Here is a 17,576-nt window from a genome sequence, read left to right on the forward strand (position 1 = left end):
TTTCACAAGAACAATACAGTATTTTTGTCCACATCTATGGTTTCCTTTAGGACAAAGCTATACTAACCTGGGATTTAGCATATTCTATACCTCTCAGGGAAGACTTATTAATAAGTAAGGGATGGCAACATGGGGAGTCATGGAGAATAAAAGCCTTCCTGGAAGGCCAGCTTCATCAGGAACTACTGATGTGACCTTGGTCAAGTCATTTGACTTCACTGAATTTCAGTTTTCTCATTTTACAAGGAACAGGTGGAAATAGACTCTAATTTTCAGTAGCAACATTCTGTGTGATTAGTTTGTTCAAATTAATATAAATAACCATATTTGATAAAGCAAAAGTCTGTGAAGACAACTGGGGAATTCACCTTCAGCTTTATGTATTTCATGCTGTAGTGAGAGCACCACCTAGTGGACATGTGGCTAACTCCAACAGCCAAGAGCAGTAAGAAATTCAGTTTGCAGAAGGGCCACAAAGAACTGCTCATTAAAAACAACAATAACAAAGAAAACAACAACAACAACAACAACACTAAAGGGCCAGAAGAAAATGCAAATGTTATTCTGACTTGAAGAAGGGTTAGAAAATAACTATCGCCAACATACGAGAATTTATCTTTTTACTAATATGAGAATTTATCTTTTTACTACAAGAGGCTAAATGCCATTCTCTAGTAAACCAGAAAAATAATGATTGACTTAAAACAATTGATATCATCTATGGAATGAGAGAAAATATTAGTAAATTATATATCTGATAAGGGTTTAGTATCCAGAGTACATAAAGAACTCTTACAAGCACTTGATGCAAAAATGGGCAAAGGACTTTGAACAGACATTTCTCCAAGGAACACATGAAAAGATGCTCAACATAACTAATCATTAGGGGAATCAAACCACAGAAGGCACTACACTCATTAGGATGGCTATTACTTAAAAAAAAAAAAGTAAGCATTGCCAAAAATATAGAGAAATTGGAACCCTTGTACGTTGCTAGTGGGAACATAAAATGCTGCAGCTGCTGTGAAAAACAGTATGGCAGTTCCTTAAAAAAGAAGAAATATATTCCATATGATCCAGCAAATCTAGTTCTGCGTATATATCCAGAATAAATGAAAGCAAGAATTTGAAGCAGTATTTTGTACACTCATGTTCATAGTAACCACAATAGCCCGAAGGTGGGAGCAATCAAGTATCCACTGATGGAGGAATGAATAAACAAAATGTGGTATGTACATGTAGTAGAATATTATTCATCCTTAAAAAAGAATGAAATTCTGACACATGGCTACAACAGGAATGAACCTTGAAGACACTATGGTAGGTAAAATAAGCTAGTCACAAAAGGAAAAATACTGTCTGATACCATCTATGAGCTTCCTAAGTAGTTAAATTCATAGAGACAGAAAGAATGGTAGGTAATGGGTTTTCAGTTTGTGAAGATGTGTAAGTTTTGAAAAGATAGATGGTGATCATGGTTGCACAACAATGTGAATATTTTTAATACCCCTGAACTTTACACAACTTAAAAAATGGTTAAAATAGTAAATTTTGCATTATACATATATTTTATAATTAAAAATCTTATAGCAGTGTGAAGTATAAAATTCTCTTTTTAGAGAAGAAAAATCCCTCTTTGTTTCAGAGTCAACTGTTCTTGATAACTGTTGAAATACCTTCCAAGGGAAATGGCATTTTTAAGAATCCAGGAGAGAGAAAAGAAACACTTTTGTCCCTTGTGTTTTTTGACTGATAATGTACTTTCCATGAGATTTCTGGGTGGCTCTGATTTTTTAGTTTGATTCAGAAGAGAGAAATATACTTATTTAATGTGAAAATGCTCTCTCGGGGCTCAGCACTGGGTAGGGGGTATGGGTATCCCAATACTGATTATATGCTTGGAATGCTGCTAGGCACAGTTTTGCTGCCATAGTCTGCAGCCCAAGGATGGTGTTAAACTAGAGACAGTTGCATCTGCCTTTGCCTGAGGGGGAAGGGTATTTTATAAAGAATGACTGGGTCTTAGAGAATGCCTTTGGCTCTTGTTTTAAATGAGGTGGCCATGGGGCCTCTCTGGGGAGGCTACAAAAGGCCTTAGCAAAAATTAATTACATCAACTTTAGGTTTTAATAAGACCTTTCCAGTGCTTTTCCCTTCTGAAATACCCTCTGCTCCCGTGTACTTAATCTATCTCTAGAAAATCTACCTTTGGAAAGAGATAATGGATGAACTAAATTACCCTAATATGTAAGTGTCAGGGAGGCTTAGTGTATATCACTTTTTAAAAAGAATCTGACATAAACGAAACAAATGAGTCTCTAACTTCAGAATCCTCAATGTAGAATCCCCATTGTAGATGATTTGACTAGTAGAAGGATTGTGGGAAGGGGTTTCCCTAAAACAAGGTTTCTCAACCTCTACACTGATGACTTTGGGGCCTGGGTAACTGTTTGTTGTGGGGGGCTGTCTGACCTGGGCACGTAAGGTGTTTAACAGCACCCCGGCTTCTCTTACTAGATGCCAGTAGCACCACTCTAATTACAAGAGCCCCAAATGTCTCCACTGAGGGACAGGTGTGGGGCAAAAAGCCTCCTCCTACCCTCGCTGAGAACCACTGCTCTAAAAATGACACATAGGTGATCAGTATCCTGCCAACATGTATCACTAGCTATTCTTGCTGAAGGAGCTTGTAATCTCACTACAAAATTCAGATCTACACTGAAACTATCGGAAGGTAGTACAAGCCAGGATATGAGATTAAGTGTAGTGATCAAAAGTACAAACAGTAAGAGTATTTTTTCAGATTTCTATAAGAAGCTCCTGGTGCAATTTGATAAACTACTCTTTTTAAGTAGTTTTCTTTTTTAACCGAGAAGACAAAGCTGCTTATAGAAGAAGAAGCAATTTAGATTTCACCTTAGACTGTTTTCATAGCATTTTATATACAAAACCTTCATCTTCTTTCTCTCTCCTCAGCCCATCCTGACACATAAGACTTTTGATTCTTGAAATCATGGTGCCCACCTACCATCTGCTTTTTTTGCAAGAGTAACCTTCCAAATGAAGAAAATGTATTGAGTTTTAATGTTTTGAGGTCACGGCTTTTATGCTGTCTAGTAAAAAAATTTTCAAAGTAGAATGTTTATTAGATTCTTGGATTAGGAATGATCATATTACAATAATTACTTATGGAGCATTGACTATGTGTCAGGGGATATATATTAAGTTATCAAAGCTTTTCAACAACTCAAACACAGGTGAATAAATAAACTAAGCTCTAGACAGCCCCAAAGTTAAAAACTGGACAGTGGCAGATCTGGGATTTGAATCCATGCGGTCTGGATATTGAGGCTAAGCTCTCAACCACCTCACATAACTGGCTCCTTAGAATTCTTTTTGCTGAAATTGCTAATGGGAAGTTAACTTGGAATAGCCCTGGATGCTCTCATCTCTTCAGATCTCAATTCCCATGATTATAAAAGATGACTGAACTAGGTGACTTGTAAAGATCCTTCCTGTGCCTAGATCATTATAGATGCCCAATAAATACTAAGCTCTGGAATTTTCTGCCACACAATATTCACTTAAAGACAAGCATGTCTCCACATAAGTTTGATGTTGCAAGAGAGATATTATGGATAAGCACTGGGATTGGGACTTGAAGACATGGGTTTAAATGTACTCAATACCAATGTGAGACCAATATAAAACAACTACACGCCCCCACAGAAAAACACAAGTACAGTCTAGCAAGGGAGAGGGCAGAGGAGGGAGGGCCACTGGTGGTATCTCACCCAAAGTGCACTATGTTGAGGGTGTTCAGCACGTGCCCTGGGTGAAGGGCTCAACTACAACTCGAACTTTACCTTGCAACTGAACACAATGTAATCTAAACACTGGGTACCCTCATATTAACCTGACACAAACAAACAAGCTAACAATCAAAGACACGGGTTTAAAGACTTTCTCCTCCCTGCCACAAGATGCAAGGATCTCATCTTCAGCTTCACTGTAAGACAACAGACTGTTAACCTTAACCACAAGGAAAGCAGCAAGCAGTACACACTGCTTCTTTGAGGCATCTCTCTGTTTTAAGAAGTGGTTTTTAAATAAATCTGTCTTTAGACTTTTTGTTGAAGAAATTGCCTCTTCTATGGATTCCACGTTGATGCTGCTAAATCACTCCCGGGGTCCTAAACCAACCTGGGGGTTTGAGGTCTATGGAGATTGAAAGATATTCCAGGTCACTCTGAAACACTCAGTACTGACATCATGAAGGTCACTCCTGTAATATTCTTCATAGGTCCAGTTATATGCTTGGAGTGGAGTTCCTAACTAGATAGTAAATTCTGAATAAACACACTAAGCAGAATGAGAAGGCCACATAGAGAATCCCTTACTCCTGCCCGGAACGGACGGACACTGATGAAACGAGGCCCTGCGCTGCCTGGGAAGACAGAAAGCAAAGCGAGCCCGTGCTCCTTGTACTCCACCAGAGCAGTACCTCAGTGTTAACCAGCTAAGAACTGTTACAAGAACAAATCTGCCAAACTTCACTTTCTTTTTTTTTTTTGAGACGGAGTCTTACTGTGTTGTCCTCAGTAGAGTGCCATGACATCACAGCTCACCGCAACCGCCAACTTTTGAGCTGAAGCGATTGTCTTGCCTCAACCTCCCAAGTAGCTGGGACGACAGGTACCTGCCACAACACCCAGCTATATTTTTGTTACAGTTGTCATTGTTTTTAGCTGGCCTGGGCCAGGTTCGAACCTGCCAGCCTTGGTGCATGTGGCCAGCGCCATAACCACTGTGCTACAGGTGCTGAGCCCCAAACTTTACTTTCTATGATGGACACAGCTGCCAGAGAAAAAGAGGAATCGCAAACTCCACTCAACATTCCCATATTCCACATCGCCGGCAGGGAGGAGGTTAGATAAGCATGCATGTTTTTCTTATCTACCAAGACTACACTACTTACTTGGAGAAAGAAACACAATGTAATAATTGCGATAAGAATTACCCTTTTCTTTAGCATAAAAGACAAAGAAACAGAGTCTTAGTGGGGAAAATGAAATGGCAACAAGCAGCAATTTTTCCTCATAATGATGCACAATGACAAATGGGACGGAAGAATTAGCAAAGCGACAGGTGCGATCTGAGAAATTTCAGGTTAGTTTCAGCTTTTAGCATATGGCCTAAAATATTAGTAATTCTAAATTAATTTCAGGGTTTAAAGCGATATACTCAACAAAAGTAGGTTTAAAAGTTTATTTTTAGTTTTTTTTAAAGAGCACTCTCTGTGAATAAAAGGAGAAAGGTGATGACCATGTGTAGTGATAACAATCCATCCATTGTCTAACGATTTTTATCTAATTAGACACTGGTTCGTTCACAATGTGCCCAATGCCTGGAAGATTTATAGAAAGGCAGTAAAAGCTTTACTTTCTATGCCCAGACCCAAAAAAACACAACCTCAACTGAAACCAGAAACCCGTGCCTGCCAGACTAAAAAAGAACAATAACAAAAAACAGGGAGCTTATTATTAGGATCAACAATAGGCCTTTGTCAGAAAAGATCCCCAACCCCCTCGTGTTTTTTCATTACCGTCTTTCCCTTTGGAAGCAGCTCTACTTCTCTGTGAACTTGCATCTGCAGTTCCCACATGTGAAACACATTCAGTCCCATGGCTCAGACTGCCCCAAATCGCAGGGCCAACGTGTTAGGAGCAGAAACTGAGGATGACCTCACTCCTTAGTGGTAGAGGAACTGGACAGCATGGACCTCTGGTCATTTTAGTGAATGTGGAATTAAAACAAAACAAAAACTAAAATATTATGTATGTTGGCTCAGTGCCTGTAGCACAGTGGTTACGGTGCTAGCCACATATACTAGAGCTGGCAGGTTTGAACCCAGCGAGGGCCTGCCAAACAACAGTGACAACTACTAACAAAAAAATAGCCAGGCGTTGTGGCGAGTGCCTCTAGTCCCACCTACTTGGGAGGCTGAGGCAAGAGAATTGTTTAAGCCCAAGGGTTTGAGTTGCTGTGAGCTGTGACGCCATAGCACTCTACCAAGGGCGATATAGCGAGATGCTGTCTCAAATAATAATAATAATAATAATAATAATAATAATAATAATAATAGTAGTTTTTTAAAAAGCAAATAAAAATTTAAAAAATATATATGTTTTGTACCTATGCTAAAAGCACTGGGCAATTTGTAAATGTAATTGTATTGCAAAGATAAAACTGCTTAAGATTTTTATCTTTCAGGTCATAAAAAATAAAATATTTCACTCAGTTCTTTCAAAGTTTTTAAATAGTGTGCTTAAGGTGAGGGGGATAAGTAGTCTCTCCATCATTCCAATCCCATGGGCAACTCTAAGATAAGAAGAGAAGGAAGCACTGGCATCATGAACAAATCTGTCAGAAACCCAGTTTAATGAACTCGTACCCTGAGCACAAGTCCCTTTTAAATTCCGTGCTGTCTCTTCTCTTTTAATAAGCTGACAGCCTCTTTAAGGGGTCTGGGGGCAGTGAGAGGATGGGAGATATAGGGCATACATTAAACCCTAAGTTTATGCTGCTGTGTCTTCAATGATTAGTTTTGAATGTCCTCATGGTATCACTGTGGAAGTGAGGCAGGAAATGAGTGGCCAATCACAGTGTGTATATTAACATGCTGCAAATTAATCAGGAGAGCACGTTCCGTGTCATTTTCTAAGAGAATTACAACTATGACACATCAAGCAAAACTGAGTTTAACAGAGAATGAAAAATATATTCCTCTTGTAAGTACCATATGCCCCATGGAAACAGGTGAGAACTAAAGATATCCAGAGCTCTCTGAATGTGGAAAAAATTGAATCCAACTTCCAATCTGCCATCCTAGTGTTCAGTGGACAGGACTGACTATATAATCTGAAGGGCCCAGTACAAAATGAAAATGTGGGGTCCTTGGTCGAAAATTATTAAGATGGCGACAGCAGTGTATTAACTCAAGTGCAGGGCCCCTCCGTGGGACAGCATTGAGGCTGGTGCCCATGAAGCTGTATATTAACAGCAGTGTACTAACCCAAGTGCAGGGCCCCTCCAGGGATGATACTGAGTGCATTCACCTAAGTGCAGGGACTCCCATGGACTGCATTGGGTGTATTAACCCAAGTGCAGGGCTCCCCCATGGGACGGCATTGAGGCTGGTGCCCGTGAAGCTGTATATTAATAGCAGTGTACTAACCCAAGTACAGGGCCCCTCTGGAGATGGCATTGAGTGCATTAACCCACGTGCAGGGACCCCCGTGGACTGCATTGGGTGTATTAACCCAAGCGCAGGGCTCCCCCGTGGGATGGCATTGAGGCTGGTGCCTGTGAAGCTTTGTATTAACAGTAGTGTATTAACCCCAGTTCAGCCCCCCCCCCCCCGTGGGACGGCATTGAGGCTGGTGCCCATAAAGCTGTGTATTAACAGCAGTGTGTTAACCCAAGTGCAGCCCCCTGCCAGTCCCCCCAGGGACTGCGCTGAGGCTGGTGCCCATGAAGCTGGCCCGGTTAGTGGAAGAGAGCTTCTGTGTTAAAACGCGGCAAACTGAGCTGAATTTATGGCTGTAACTGTTTCTGAAAATTCTTTTTATCTTAAATTGCAACACAGAAAGGGGGGAAAAAACCAAACTTCCCCCACAGACTCCCAAACCAAAAACAAACAAAAAACTCAATCATATTGACTGGGAAAGGTTGAGGAGCTACTGATTTTTCCCACCTGTGGCTGGGTTTGTGCCACCCCCACTCACTCTTCCTCCCAATCCTAGACTGCCGTGAAGAATGAGATCCTAGCAGCAAGCAGACTGCACCTTCACAGTGACACCATACAGACTTGTAAACTTTTAAAATCACAACCCACATTAACAAACACAGTTTACATTGCACCTAGTACACACTTATACACACATACACAGGTAAATATAATGAAAGCAAGTATCAAGAAACAATAATTCCCCTATGATACCCTCTGATATTTTCTATTCAATTTCATTCACATCTATTCTATTTCACCTTTTTTGGGATCACACATGTTTTAATGTTTTCTAGAAATATACAGGAGAATCTTGCATGCTGCCAGCATTGGAGGCAATTCTTGGCCACAAGTCTGCACACTCCTTTGCAACTGGTCCTGTAATGGCAGAACCTTTCATTTCGGCTTTATTGTTTACTATGACCCCTGCATTATCTTCAAAATAAAGAAACACACCATCTTTTCTCCGGTGTGACTTCGGCTGTCATATTACCACTGCTGGATGAACCTTCTTTCTGAGCTCTTTCTTAACTGTGGCCATCACCATGTCACCCACACTAGCAGCAGGAAGTCTGTTGAGTCGTCCCTTGATCCCCTTCACAGAGATGATATACAAATTTTTGGCTCCTGTGTTGTCAGCACAGTTGATCACAGCTCCTACGGGAAGACCCAGGGAAATCCGGAATTTCGCACCAGAGGACCCCACTGTGTCCTCGCTTCGACATCTTGGACTACCGGAGAAGGACAGAAAGGCTTCCTTTCTATTTCACCTTTTTTTTTTTTTTTGTAGAGACAGAGTCTCACTTTATGGCCCTCGGTAGAGTGCCGTGGCCTCACACAGCTCACAGCAACCTCCAACTCCTGGGCTTAAGCGATTCTCTTGCCTCAGCTTCCCGAGTAGCTGGGACTACAGGCGCTGGCCACAACGCCCGGCTATTTTTTGGTTGCAGTTTGGCCGGGGCCGGGTTTGAACCCGCCACCCTCGGTATATGGGGCCGGCGCCCTACCGACTGAGCCACAGGCGCCGCCCCTCTATTTCACCTTTTTAAGAAGCTGCTCAAGATCCACCGTATGGAATTTACAATCCAGTAATGGCTCCAACCTACTCACGTGGTGAAACCCACAATTTGGAAAACAATGTTACACTGGCTATTGTCTTTCTCTGCCAGGTGTGCTCTGCTCCTTGTCCACCACCCTGGTCTTCTGGAAATACATTCTGCTGTGGCCACTGAGTCAATGTTCACCTACACTGAGATGCCCCAGCAGCACTGCGCCCTTCCTGCAGATGTCTCCTTTTGGAGTGGAGTGGAAACTCCCTTTCTCTTGGGTTGCTAAGCTGAGAAGATGTGATTCAGCACTGTGGGGGGCAAAGAAAAGAGATCCCTGACTCAACTGGTCTGAGGTATCAATAAAGCGGCTGCATCTGGGTTCTTCCTGGTTATGTGAAGCTAAAGCTTTGTAAAATTTTTGTCCTTTTCCAACCGCAAAGTTACAGCTAATAGGAACACCATGGGCAAACAAAGCCATACATGTTACAGATGTGAGCAGCTGTGCTATAAAAACTACATTGCTCTAAGTCCCCTTTTCACATTTTTAAACCTTTTACTTCTGTTACTATGAAAGAAGAGCTTCCTTGTTTTTTCAGTATTTACAGAAATAACACCTTCCTCCATATTTTTATGTAATTTAACAAATAAGAATTAAGCCTGTGACTCTGGCTGTAGGACATAAATGTCAAGTTGAAGAGTTATCTTAAAAAGGCCAAACTGATGATGTCTGGAAATGAAAGAAATAATATTACCACTAAATTTATTGATTATATAGACTATCATTTACTGAATGTCTATGTGTTTCAGGAAGCTTATTTGTCATCTGTTTTAAAAATCCTCACGACACTTTAAGACAAACAATACCTTCATTTTTTACATTAAAAGGAAGGCACCAAAACATCAACTTGTTCAAGATTACCCAGCCTGAAATGGGTGATTGTGATTCCACCCAAGACAGGCTGATTCCTTCTACTCCCTATTTCCCTATTGCCTCTTCAGGGACTGCTGTGGAGTGGCACATCACAGTTGCCCAGTGACCCACAAAATGAGGTGCTCCCTCCCTGTCCCCCCAGCCCCCTCTCTCTCTCTTTCTCATCTTTCCCCGCACTCTCTTCCCTCTCTCTGATATACAATAAACTTATAATTTTATATCCTAAAAAAAAAGACATTGCCTTGTTTTCTTATCCTTTTTTTAAAGTGACAATTCACATTATTAATTGGCAATTCAAAACGATACTGCTTTTCTTCATAGGTTAATGTGTGAAAACATGTCATGTTGCCATAGAAGATTTAATCAAGGCAACATAAGACACCTGGATAATGGCAGCTACATTACCCATGCCCTGGATCTTAATCTTGGCTTGCAGAACATTTCATGTAATCCAGACCTGTTAAGCTGAGCCTAGAGTTCCAACCAATGTACTATTTTTCTAGAGAATAACAAAACTACAGATAACGATTTTAAGTTTGATAAAATATAGATTCCCTGATAAAAGACAAATTCTCTCCCTTTGTTTCTCTCTCCTTATTTCCTTTTTTTTTTTTTTGAGACAGAGCCTCAAGCTGTCACCTTGGTTAGACTGCCGTGGCATCACAGCTCACAGCAACCTCCAACTCCTGGGCTCAAGTGAGTCTCCTGCCTCCACCTCCCAAGTAGCTGGGAATACAGGCACCAGCCACAACGCCCGGGCTATTTTTTTGTTGCAGCCCTCATTGTTATTTGGTGGGTTCCAGGCTGGATTCGAACTTGCCAGCTCAGGTGTATGTGGCTGGCACCTTAACCGCTTGAGCCATAGCCGCTGAGCCTTTATTTCCCTTTTTTTAAAAGAAAAAAACAGCTGGTAAGAAAGACCCCAGCTGGTAAATATGACCACCAAAATTGGTCCCGATTCCTCTGGCTTTGGGCTCATAGAATCTTCATCTGATCGTCTATAAAGCTGAGCTTTTATTTTGAGTTTCAAATTCTCTGCATTTCCTCCATCTAGAATGAATAAGTGTTGAGATAAATCCTAATCTCATGTAACTGTCTCCCTTATTTCAATCAGTTCCTTAATTTGTATTATTTCTAAAGGATGTCTCAGTTTTAAAGACATTTTCAGAAAATTGGCAGAAAGTGGATGTTTTCTAATACTGCTAAGCTTCTTTGGCTCGACATTTGTACTTCTCCATTCACTGTCTCTCCATCTTACACTTCTGAAAGCAATTCAGAAAAGGAAAGTAGGCTAAAAAGCTCATTATTTAACAAAATTTTAATAGATTTTTTAAAAGATTTCTGGGCGGCGCCTGTGGCTCAACGGAGTAGGGCGCCAGACCCATATGCCGGAGGTGGCGGGTTCAAACCCAGCCCCGGCCAAAAACTGCAAGAAAGGAAAAAAAAAAAAAAAAAAAAAAGAAAGATTTCTTAGTTTAAAAATTCAACTATTTAATTCACACAGTATGTTTGTTCAGGTAAGAATCAGAAAATGCAGATTAGTAAAATGAATAAACCATAAAACCAAAATTACCCTAACCCCAACTCTTCAGAGATAATCTGTGCTAATAGCTTCAATTTAACCTTCTAGGCATTCATGTGTATCTTTAAAAATCAGATGCATGATTTTATAGCTTTATGAAAATAGCTATTTGGAAATCATTTCTTTATGTCAATATATCATGAACAACTTTCTAATATTAATCACATATATATTATTTTAGCATCTGCATAGTATTCTATATTTTAAGTATACTCTGATTTTTTTAAAAATCAATCTCATACTATTGTATAATTTAGTTTTCATTATTAACAACTATAAACAATGTTGTCTTTAGGACATGTAACCTTTTAAACAACCAGCATAAAATTCCTAGCAGTGGAATTACTGGATCAAAGGTATAAACCTGAAAGAACTTTATATATTGTTACACCAATTTGTTATGTCAACCAATTCGCAGATCGTATTAATTTATCCTATTAGCAGCATGTAAGAATGTTCAGTTCTCATTCTTCTTTTAGACCCTTGCTATTCTAACAAATAAAAAGGCACTTTAATACATCACTTGTGTTTCCATGATTATTGTATGCTCAGATTTACCTTTAAAATTCAGTTTAGAGACACATGTATGGAATGGTGGGAAAAGGACCTCTAAAAAATCCACCCTTCCATACAGTAACAAGAACATGCTGAAAATTGTCACTGTCAACATTTTCAGACAGCTGGATATTGAACAAAGACATGTAACAATTCAAAGAGCATTTGTTCAAGAAAAACAGCTGAATCTAACCGAATCTGAACAGTTTGTTTTGTAGCATTTTAACTTGTATCATTTTCAATTCCCCTTTTCTCATCTCTGCAACAGCCTTGAAAATCAACAGTCTCCCAGCCACAGTAGTTGTGAACCAACAGTAATGTTAGATATAAATGGCCTAAACATACCAGTCAACAAAGGTTGGCAAAAAGGATTAAAAGAAAAAACGACCAAACCATATACATGCTGGCTACAAGAGAGGCAATTTAGATTAAAAGATACAAATGGGCTAAAAAGGATAGAAAAGAATGTATCATGTAAATAGTAACCAAAAGAGAGCTAGACTAATATCAGAAAAAATAGATTTCATGATAAAAATTGTTACTAGAAACAAAGAAATATATAATAACAAAGGTTAACTTGATTATATAGGAAGAACAATTGCATACTTAACAAGAACAATGTGTGTACCAACCAAAAGAGCCCCAAATTACATAAAGTGAAAATTGACAAAACTGAAAAAATACAAAATAGACTCCAACACATCACATTCAATAACAGGTAAAACAGTGAGGCAAAATATCAACAAAAGATGATGATAAAAAGAAGATGAAAAACATGATCACCCGAGTGGAACTAACATACATCAACAGAACTCTACCAAACATCACCAGAATGTGCATTCTTTTCAAGGATTGAGATGGTAAAACTCCCAAATTGATAAACATACTATAATCATTCCCACTTCTAGCTGGCTTTTTTTTGCAGAAATTGACAAGCTGATCTTTATAAAGAAATGAAAAGGAACCAAAATAGTGAAAACAATCTCAAATAACAACAAAAGTAAAGGACTCACACTTTCTGATTTCAGAATCTACTACAAAACTACCTTAATCAAGACAGTGTGGTACTGACTTAGAAGTGATGATGTAAATCAACAGGATGGAATTCAGAGCACAGAAATAAACCTTTATCTTCACGATCAACCAATTTTTAACCAGGGCACCAAGACAATTAAAGGGGGGAAAGAATAGTCTTTTAACAAATGGTTCTTGGACAACTGGACATCTACGTGCAAAAAAATAAAGTCAGGTCTTTTCTTACATCATATAAAGAGGGTCCCCTGCTTACAATGGCTCAATTTAAGATATTTTTACTTTATGATGGTGTGAAGGTAGTATATATTCAGTAGCAATTGCAACTCCATCATAAGTTGAGGAGCATGTGTATAAAAGTTAACTCAAAATGAATCATATACTAAAGTAAAAGAGATAAAATTACACAACTACAAGGAAAAAACACAGATGTAAATCTTCATCACCCTGGATTAGGCAAGTTTCCTAGATACAGCAACCAAAACCACAAAATACCAAAGGAAATATGAATTGAATTTCATCAAAATTAAAATCCTTCGTGCTTCAAAAGATACTATGCAAAAAGCAAAACAAAGAATGGGAGAGTATACATAGGGTGCCCCAAAAATGTATACACATTTTAAGCTTGAAAAAAACCTGTATTAAAATTGTAATACTCAACACATACTGATAACAAAACATGAACATAAGTCACTCTTGAGTACCCCTTGCAAATGCAGAGGTCAAAGGTGACTTGAGCATTACAAACTTAATATAATTTTTTCCTTTTTTAAAATATGTGTTTTTTTTTGTAATTCCTCTGTTTTTGCAAATCATACTTCTGTTAAGAGTCCAGTGTCTACATACATAAAGAACTCTGACAACTCAAAAATGAAAGGACAAATAAGTTCATTAGGTCATGGTGGGGGCGGGGGGAATGGGGAAGTGGGAAGAGGGAAGGACAAGGGGAGTGGAGGGTCACAGTGTGTGACACTCCTCCTAGGGGCAGACACAGTTATAAGAGGGAATTTCCCTAAGAAATGCAATCAATGTAACCTGGTTCTTTGTACCGTCAATGAATTTCCAATAACAACAACAACAACAAAAGAATTGGTTACCAAAAAAAAAGGTTCATTAAAAATAGGCAAAGGCTACTCAGTGCCTGTAGCTCAGTGAGTAGGGTGCCGACCATATACACCGAAGCTGGCGTGTTTGAGCCCGGCCCAGGCCTGCTAAACAGTAATGACGACTGCAACCAAAAAATAGCCAGGCATTGTGGCGGGTGCCTGTAGTCCCAGCTACTTGGGAGGCTGAGGCAAGAAAATAGCTTAAGCCCAAGAGTTTGAGCTTGCTGTGACCTGTGACACCACAGCACTCTACCGAGGGTGACATAAGGAGACTCTGTCTCAAAAAAAAAAAAAAAAAAATAGCCAAAGGATTTGAACAGCTGTTTCTCCAAAGACATATAAATGGCCAATAAGCACATGAAAACATCATTATTTATTAAGGAAATCACTACTTTACAACGACTAAGATGGTTAAAATAGAAAAGGCAACCAATAACCAGTGTTGGCTAGCATATGGAGAAACTGGAACCCTAATACAATACTGACAGAGTTGTAAGATAGAGTAATCGCATTAAAATGTTTGGTAGTTTCTCAAAATGCTGATCATAGAATTACCAAATGACCCAGCAAATCTACTCCTAGGAATATACCCACGAGAAGGGAAACTATTTGCATGATTTCAATCATATGTTCTCAGGAAAAACTGTACATAAATGTACATAGCAGCATTATTTATAATAGTTAAAAAGTATAATCAACCAAAGTGTTCACCAACGGATGAATGGAAAAATAAAATATGGTTGTATCCACAGAACTGAGTGTCCCTTGGCAATAAAAAGGAAACACTGATCCACACTACAACATGGATGAAAACAAAAGGCCACATATCATATTTCATTTATATAAATTGTCCAGAAGAGGCAAATTTGTAGCGGCAGAAAGAACATTAGTGGTTGCTTAGGGCTGGGGTTTGTGTGTACATGAGGAAAAGAGGGGACAAGGCTTCACTTGGGTAATAATAATACCCTAAATTTAGGCAGTAGTGACTTCAGCCTTCTGGTGTGACATGAAAAGAGCTTGAAGTTGTCACTCCATCCTAACTGTAAGTCAAAGATGATCAAACTGAAAAATCAACAATTCTTAGATCTATCAGAAAAGTGAGGTCACAGGGCAAAGCACTGCCCCAAAATTGGAGAAAAAGAGATGAATATAGAGAATCATTACTTCCTGGAACAGAAACATATGAGGAAAAAAAAATTTCAGAAACCAGCGCTGGAGTACAAAAACCTAGATGGTAATAGACAAATCTCTGGAGACTCCGTGAGTACAAGTTAAAAACTGCAGGGGGACCCAGTCCTGGCAAGTTTAACTCCAGGAAATCAACCAGGCTTTCACAGTGAGTATCAGGGAAAATTGCCTTGTGCTTCTGTTAGAGAAAAGGGAAAAGGAATCATTTTAAAACACACCAGAGCTTTCTGTCTGTCTTACCAAGGCCTGCCTGCCCTCCAAAGAAACTATTTTTCCAGAGCCCACCAGGAATGCCCAACCTTTTGGCTTCTCTGCACTACACTGGAAGAAAAGTTGTCTTGGGCCATGCATTAAATACATAAACACTAACAAAAGATGATGAGCTAATAAAGAAAAAAGGGTCCATGCAAAATTTTCATGATAACCAATACCATAGATAAAAAAGTCCTAACATAAGGTTGTAGGTTGAACATCCTTGGAACTACTGCAGATTTATCAGAGCCTAACCAATCGGAGGGAAGAGAAATTATCAACTCCAGCACACACCAGCCATTGTGTTCCACCTGAGGAGGGAGGGACATTGAGAAGCGCTTGTAAAGTTTAGAGTCCAGAGGTGCAGGTTCATTAAAGACAGACACTTTATCACAGGATTGTAGAAAGCTTCCTGTTCCCCACACTTACCACCATACTCCCGAGGGCTCCTTTTACCCAGTAGATCATGAACAGGTATCAAGAAAAACAAACAAACACAAGGCATACTAAAAAGCAAAATACATCATTTGAAGAGAAAGCAAGCATCAGAACCAGACCCAAATATGTCAGAGATGTCAGAATTATCAGAACAAGAATTTAAAACAACTATGATTAATATCCTTTAATGAACACAGGAAAGAACATGCAAGAATAAAAGGGAAATGTAAATAGAGAAGTAGAAATTCCAAGGAAGAATGGAAAGTAAATGATAGAGATAAAAAAAAAATGCAATAACAGAAATGAAGAATGCCTTTGATCACTATACTGGATACAGCTGAAGAAAGAATGAGTGAGTTGAGGAGTATCTCAACAGAAATTTGTGAAAGGAAAAGCAAAGGGGAAAAAAGACTAGAAAAATAAAAAGAAGAAAATTACCAAGAACTGTGGAACAACTACAAAGGTTATATCATATGAGTAGTAACAGAAATACCAGAAGGAGAAATAAGAGCAAAAGGGACAGAAGAAATATGTGAAGCAACGATGACTGAGAATTTCTCCAAATTATAACGTTAGGCACTGAACAGCACATCCAGGAAGTTCAGAGTCACCAAGGATAAATGACAGTTCTGCCCCCATGGGAACATAGTACTACAGTTTGTTTTGTCCCCACCAAATCTCATGTAACATTTGATCCCCAGTGTGGCAGTGTTGGGAGGTGGGACCTAGTGAGAGATGTCTGGGTCACTGGTGACTCCCTCCAGAATGGTTTAGTGCTATTCTTGAAGGTGAGTGAGTTTTTGCTCTGTCAGTTCCCATGAGAGCTGGTTGCTACGGTGTCTCCCCACTCCACCCCGCCCTCTTCCCCTCTCTCTCTGTGTGAAGTCTATACACGATACCTTCCCTTCTTTTACCTGGCCCTCACCAGGTGTAGATGCCAGTACATGCTTCTTACACATGCTCAGAAAGAACTGTGAGCCAAACAGACACCTTTTCTCTATAAATTAGCCCGTCTCAGGTATTCCCTTTCAGCAACACAAAATGGACTAAAACTGTAGAAAATCAAACATAGTGAGAAAATCTTGGAAGAAGCCAGATGAAGCAAATACCTTACTTAAAGAGTATCAAAGATAAAAACTGCATCTAACTTCTCTTCAGAAACCACATAATAAGAAATTACAGTGAAACACAGTGCTGAGAGGAAAAACCCACTAACTTAGAACTCTGTACCCTACAAAATTATTCTTGCAAAATGATGAAGAAACAGACTTTCTCAGACTAATAAAATTGGAGAGAATTTTTGCCAGTATACTTTCCTTCCAAGAAATATTAGAATATATTTCTCAAAAAGAAGCAAAATGATCTACATCAGAAACTTGTATTAATATAAAGGAAGAGGATTAGAAAAGAAATAAGCGAAGGCAACTAAAAACTTTTTCATTCTTATTTTATCTAAGAGATCACAGTCAAAATAATAATAGTAACTAATTACATATGCTTTTTAATATGTATACTTTTATGTATATTTAAATACATATACACACTTACATGTTTTCACATATGAGTGAGATGAATGACAGCAACGATACAAGGAACAGATGGAAGGAAATTTATTTTGCTATTATAAGGTACTTGTATTACCCATGAAATAGTA

The 17,576-nt window shown here is 39.1% G+C and overlaps 1 protein-coding gene and 1 pseudogene across 1 annotated transcript in view; both read right to left on the minus strand.

Annotated features, from left to right (window-relative positions):
* The window catches only part of GNAQ (G protein subunit alpha q), a 328,961-nt gene that overhangs the window by 48,283 nt on the left and 263,102 nt on the right, over positions 1 to 17,576 (minus strand). The window lies entirely within an intron of this gene.
* Positions 8,040 to 8,514, minus strand: LOC128574815 (60S ribosomal protein L23-like; annotated as a pseudogene).

Source organism: Nycticebus coucang, chromosome 2, assembly GCF_027406575.1.
Source record: "Nycticebus coucang isolate mNycCou1 chromosome 2, mNycCou1.pri, whole genome shotgun sequence".
NCBI lineage: Eukaryota > Metazoa > Chordata > Mammalia > Primates > Lorisidae > Nycticebus > Nycticebus coucang.